The sequence below is a fragment of the Rutilus rutilus genome, assembly GCF_951802725.1.
Source record: "Rutilus rutilus genome assembly, chromosome: 13".
In the NCBI taxonomy this organism is placed as follows: Eukaryota; Metazoa; Chordata; class Actinopteri; order Cypriniformes; family Leuciscidae; genus Rutilus; species Rutilus rutilus.
The window spans coordinates 22,705,497-22,712,180 of NC_140218.1; positions in this window are offsets into that span (position 1 = coordinate 22,705,497).

Sequence of the window (6,684 nt, forward strand, 5' to 3'; positions counted from 1 at the left end):
ACTCGGGAGTAACCAGGCGTTCGGAACGATCAAAAAGACGCGTAAAGAATCGGGTTTAATATTCTTGGAACCCGGGCGGTACGAGAGAGTAAAATCAAAACGACCGAAAAAAAGTGCCCACCGAGCCTGCCTGGAGTTTAACCTTTTAGCAGTACGAATGTATTCCAGATTCTTATGATCGGTCCAGACAATAAAAGGTACCCCCGACCCTTCCAACCAGTGGCGCCACTCCTCCAACGCTAGTTTGACGGCCAACAACTCTCTGTTACCAATGTCATAATTACGTTCGGCAGGAGACAGACGGTGTGAAAAATACGCGCAAGGATGCATCCTCTCGTCCGTGGGGGAACGCTGGGACAACACTGCTCCTACCCCCACCTCTGACGCGTCGACCTCCACCACGAACTGACGTGAGGAATCAGGGGCGATGAGAATTGGGGCCGAAACAAAGCGGTCCTTGAGTTTGGCAAACGCGGAGCCAGCCGCGTCTGTCCACCTGAACGTAGTTCGGGAGGAGGTCAAGGCGGTCAGAGGTGCGGCTAGTTGGCTGAAATTACGGATGAAACGTCTATAGAAGTTGGCAAATCCCAGAAACCTCTGCAGGGCCTTGCGGGAATCTGGAATTGGCCACTCTATCACAGCCTTAACCTTGTCAGGGTCCATGCGAATCCCCTCGGACGAGATAACGTACCCCAAAAATTGAACCGACTGTGCGTGGAATTCGCATTTCTCCGCCTTGACAAAAAGCCCATTCTCTAGCAACCGCTGAAGCACTCGTCGGACGTGCTGCACGTGTTCCTGGAGAGATGAAGAAAAAATCAATATGTCATCCAGGTAAACATATATGAACTGATCTACCATATCTCGCAGCACGTCGTTGACGAGTGCCTGGAAGACCGCTGGACTGTTGGAAAGCCCGAAGGGCATAACCAAATATTCAAAGTGTCCCCGGGGGGTATTAAAGGCGGTCTTCCATTCATCACCCTCCCTGATGCGGACCAAATGATAAGCATTGCGTAAATCCAGTTTCGTGAAGAGAGTCGCTCCCTGCAACCTCTCGAAGGCTGAAGACATCAACGGCAAAGGATAAGTATTCTTTACCGTGATGTTGTTCAGTCCTCGGTAATCAATGCAAGGTCGCAGGGATCCGTCCTTCTTCCCCACGAAAAAGAACCCCGCCCCTGCAGGAGAAGAGGAAGGGCGAATGAACTTGGTTGCCAGAGAATCAGAAATATATTTCTCCATGGCCTCCCTTTCTGGAGCAGAAAGTGAATACAACTTGCCCTTAGGCGGAGATTTACCTGGCAGTAGATCTATAGCACAGTCGTAGGGACGATGAGGAGGAAGAGAAGCAGCTCGAGACTTACTAAACACCTCCTTCAGGTCGTGGTACTCCTCGGGCACGGTTGACAAGTCCGCTGCTTTCTCCTGTAAGACAGACACGGAAACAGACGAACAGGCAGACAAAAGACAAGACTTATGACATTCAGTGCTCCACTCATTGATAGTTCTGTGTTGCCAGTCTATTTTGGGATTGTGTTGAGTGAGCCAGGGGTGTCCAAGTACTATGGGGGCCAGGGGGGAGTCCATGATGTAGAAGGTGATGGTTTCAGTGTGGTTTCCGGAGGTGGTGAGTGTGAGGGGAGCAGTGGACAGGGTGATAACGGGGAGGTCTTGGCCGTTGAGTGCGTGGACAGAGATGCGTTGGGTGAGTGGTTGTAGAGGAATGTGGTGTTTGATGGCGAAGTGATGATCCAGAAAATTACCTTCGGCCCCTGAGTCCAAGAGTGCAAGACAGTGGTGTTGGTGATGCGACCATCTAAGTCTAACCGGGAGGAGAGTAGATGTCGCTGATGGTGTTCCTGAGGTCTTAGCAGCGGAGATCCCACCCGACAGTAGCCTCATAGTTACTGCCGGGCTGGGCCTTTTAACGGACACGTGTTCAGAAAATGTCCAGATCCTCCACAGTACAAACAAAGGCCCAGGGATCTCCGCCTCTCCTTCTCCTCCCGGGAAAGCCGAGCTCTTCCCACCTGCATGGGTTCGGTGTCGTGGATGGGGCTGACCGCGTCGGTGCCGCTGGACCTCGGGAAGTCGAGGAAGTGGACTGGACGTTCGGTTGGCGCGCGTCGACTCATCCGGCCAAGCCTGGAGTCCACCCGCAACGCCAGCTCTATCAGACCATGGAGGGTCGTCGGGAGGTCCAGGGCGTAGATCTCCTGATGTACGCGGTCAGCCAGCCCATGCAGGAACATGTCCCACTGCGCCGTGTCGTTCCATTGGCACTCGGCGGCCAGGGTGCGGAACTCAATGGCGTAGTCCGATACAGAGCGATTACCCTGTCTGAGTTCCGCCAGCCTCCTAGCAGCCTCCTTCCCGGCCGCCGCGCGGTCGAAGACGCTCCTCATGGCTTCCGCGAGTGCCTGGAACGACATGCAGCAAGGGTCTCTATTCGCCCACACCGCCGTGCCCCAAAGGGCCGCCCTCCCAGTCAGGAGAGTGAGGACAAATGCCACCTTAGAAGTTTCCGTGGCAAACGTGCGTGGCTGTAGGGCGAAATGCATCTCACAACGGGTAATGAAAGCACGACAATAATCAGGTTCTCCAGCATACCTCTCAGGAACTGGCATACGAGGCTCGGACTGGGAGGGCGGATCAGCAGGAACGGGGGGCACGAACGGCGTGGGTGGCGCAGTGGGCATGCGCAGATGTTGAATTTGCTGGGTTAGCTCGGACACCTGCGCCACCAGTGCCTGTATGGCACGTCCGTTGTTGTTAAGCCCCTCCTCTTGAGCGTCCATTCGTTGAATGCTCGTGCCAATGAAAGCTTCCATCGATATCTGGGTCTCGCCTGCTGCTTCCATCGATTGGTCAGATCGTTCTGTCATGACGCACTGGAAAAAGGAAGCAAATGCAGGCGATCTCAAGAATGTATGTTTATTAAACACTTAAACACAGAAGTGCAGACTCAGGCAGATGGTGAGGGTCAGACGGCTGAAGCAGGGTGGCGCAGGGACTAGATGGCCGCGATGAATCCGGCGGTGAAACGGCGTGAAGGTGAAGACAGGATCCAGACACGAAGAACACACAGCACAGGACTCCAGGAAGAAACCAACTCACGGGAAACAGGAAACACAGCACAAACATCGACCAACGATCTGACAATGAGAGAAGAATTCAGTGAGTCTTTAAAGGAACTGGAGATGAGTGGCAGCTGGCGCCGAGCTGATTACAGATGAGATGATTGACTGCTAATTGATACGGTGACACCCACACACACACGCACATGGCACACAGACAACAATAACAAATGCACGAGACAAGCAGGAAGCAGCGCACTCATGAACCGTGACAAGTACTGAGTAATATTAATTAACGATGTGAACTTATAGGGTTATGGTTAGGATTAGGTTTGTTGAGTTAGTTGCATGTCATTATGTATAATTTATTATTACTATAGTAGCTACAAGTAACGTGTAACAAAAACACTGTAAAATAAAGTGTTCCCTATTATTCTTTAGTGGTTCCATTGAATGCACAGACATAAAACACCAAAATAAAATATAACAAAGCCTTACGTCAGACTTGTCTTTGACCCATGGTCCATAAAATCAAAAGCTCTATAATTAAGTATTGGGTTTTAAGAAGGGAGGAAATGGCCCCACTGGCACAGGCCTGTGTAAGACAACCTATAATTGGACCACAGGCACACCCATTGAACCAGCCACACAGTGTCCCTGCATCATGCATTACCATTTAATTGTAATCATTATATTGCCCAAATGTAGTTGCAATCGAAGAAGATCACGACTTAAACAACAATCTGTTCAATGCACATAAATAAGAAATCTGAGCAGTGGTTTACAAACACACACCGATCTGTTCATGTATTTCTGAATTAGGGATCAAAGGATGAAGCAAGCGGTTGCAATGCTATTCATCATACGGTTAGTTCCCGTGCTGGAACTAACATGCATTTGTCATTTTCAGATAGCCTTTCAGGGTGAAATTTGGCTTTCGCCCACATGAGTTCACACTGTGGCCTTGGGTTTGTGTGACAAAGCTTTCTTCAGAGAAAAATAATATCCTTCAAAAATATATAATAAAAATGTGCAGCAACTGTGAGATGTGCAGTAGCTTAAAGACAACACTGATTGAAATGGTGTGTGCTGGAGAGATCAAGAGCAGATGGATGTAATTCTCAACAATATGCTCCATTGAAACGGGGTAAAACTAACGGTCTTCAAATACAAATCTAACACAAATAGAAATCGCAGGTCCTTGAATTAACTTAGTTACGTAAAGGCAAAGCTTCTACAGAATATATATGAAAAAGGCTATTTTCTAATCTAAAAAGATGCAGAATAAGTTACGCAATATGCTTAGTCTGGTACAGGTTTTCTGATCGTACAATACGGTTAAAATGAATCGTTCCCTGGCTAATGGGTTATTGGTCACGTGTACTAGATGGCCTTAATTATGAAGCTATATTTGAATGGGGATGTAGGGCAGGGATTACTCTGACATTGACTGAGTATAGAGGTAAATCATGAAGTGATATGTCCAGTCCAGCATCTGTGTCTGAATGTCATTGATCCAATAAATGAACACACTGACAGTGGCGTATTTGTGTGAGCGTGACTTTAAAGTCATTAATTGGCTGGTCAGTGAAAGCTGGTTTAAGCGATTCTGTCCCAGCACACATTGACTGAAGTGAGTCGGAGGAGTTCATTAATCAAATTGACATAATGGCGAGGGGAAATATGGGACATTCTGTGACGGCTGATATTTTGGAAAAGGTGAAATTTATTTTGAAAACTGGAATTTTTTTTGGTGGCTTTATTGGGATTTCTATGAGCACCTAAAAAATAGGCACTATTTTTAGGCCTTTTGTGCTCAAAAGCTGTCTTATCTTCAGACAGAGGTCTCCAATTAGCCTGCTCTTTCCTCTTGGAGGCCATTGAAATCTAGTTTTCGGAGTACACACACACACACACACACACACACGCACGCGCACACGTATATTGCTTGCACATCTGAAATAGGAGCTAGATGTGCCCTTATTCTCGCCAATCAAAACATCTCTTTTTCTGTGAATGAAATCGGATACTCTCTTGAGTAGGTACTTGTTTTTGACTGCTAAAAAAATATGTTCCATATAGTATGAATGTGTGTAGCAGTTTGAATATAATCTGAGCGCACTACATTCTTACCAGCAATAATGTGTAATAATTGTGTCACTTTACTGCCATTTACAAATCCTCTCCCATGGCCTCATGGGATAGTAAAATGTCCATTGTATCCACACTTCAGAATCTCACCTGTGCTGTGAATTGAAACTTCTTTTGCCGCATGCTGTTTTTCACCTATAGTAGGGAAGTATGCGATTTCTGGGGCAGCCTATGTTTCACATGACTTTGATTTGGCAAATAAAAGCTTTTTCAAATATTAATAAACAGTCAATCGGTTTTGTTCAAATACTTTAAATGAGACGCGAAGAAAAAAAAGGGCAATGAGGACCACAAGTCTATTTCAAGATAAAAACAAATAGGCCTACATGTGCAACTTTACCAGGGCCACTTCTACCATAGATATTGAGAAGGAACCCCCACCACCCACCCCAGAATAACTGAATTGATTACTGTACCTTCTGGAATTTCATCTCCTTATTAATTTGTATTATGATATGCAGAACACACAGGTTGTATTAGAAAATGAATGTATCTATACCCAGAGCAGTCTTTCCCCCAGATTTTAGAGGTTGTTTCATACATGTTTCATACATGCACTATTCAAGCAAATGATAATGTACATTCATGGTGCGTTCAAGTCATCTCGTATAGATCGTATTTACGAGTTGAATGCACATGAACGCCACCACAATGTCGTAAATACCAGTGGGGAGCTCGGGATTTTCTTTAAGCCCCGATCTGTACGAGTTGGGGGCGTGTCAGTGAGAAACATGGCGGAATCAATGAATGCAACGTCTGTAGTTGAGCAAAGTGATAGTATCACTTACAGGTTTAGCAGTGACATTGTAAGGCTTTTTCATTTATAACAAAGTAAGCTATCTGCACAAAATATGATATAGCCTACTTGTAATATAACAATTATATACTAATTATATAATGATACAGTTAATTTACATTGGCCTCATAAGTTAATTAAAAACATAAAAAGAAAAACACACCCGATGCGCATTCTTTGTTCTTCATTTTCTATAAGCAGAGTTAACAAAACTTGCTATATTTTCGTGTTATTCATTAAAAGAAGGTACACCACCATCTTGCTCCGACGAAACTGACTTGAACGCACCTCACGTCGTCAACACGACTTCCCACCTCGTACGTACGAAATTCCCAGGAGGACTTGAACGCACCATCAGCCCCATTATAAGAGATACACCTGAAATCAATTGCTCACTGTTTCCCCCCACAACTGGAAAGATTGAAGTTTTAAAAATAGCACAGTGAATTGTCTTACCTCTCAGTCCCTGGCCGTCTGTCTCTTCGAAGATAAATTCAAACTCCAATACTTTAATTAAACTCCGACCGAGTAACATAATTTAAAATGATAGAACAACAGACTTTAGGCTACTTAAAATGATATCATAAGAAGGGGATGAAAAAAATGTACACCCAGCAGGTGCATCAAAAAATAAACTTCGATTATGACATTATAAAT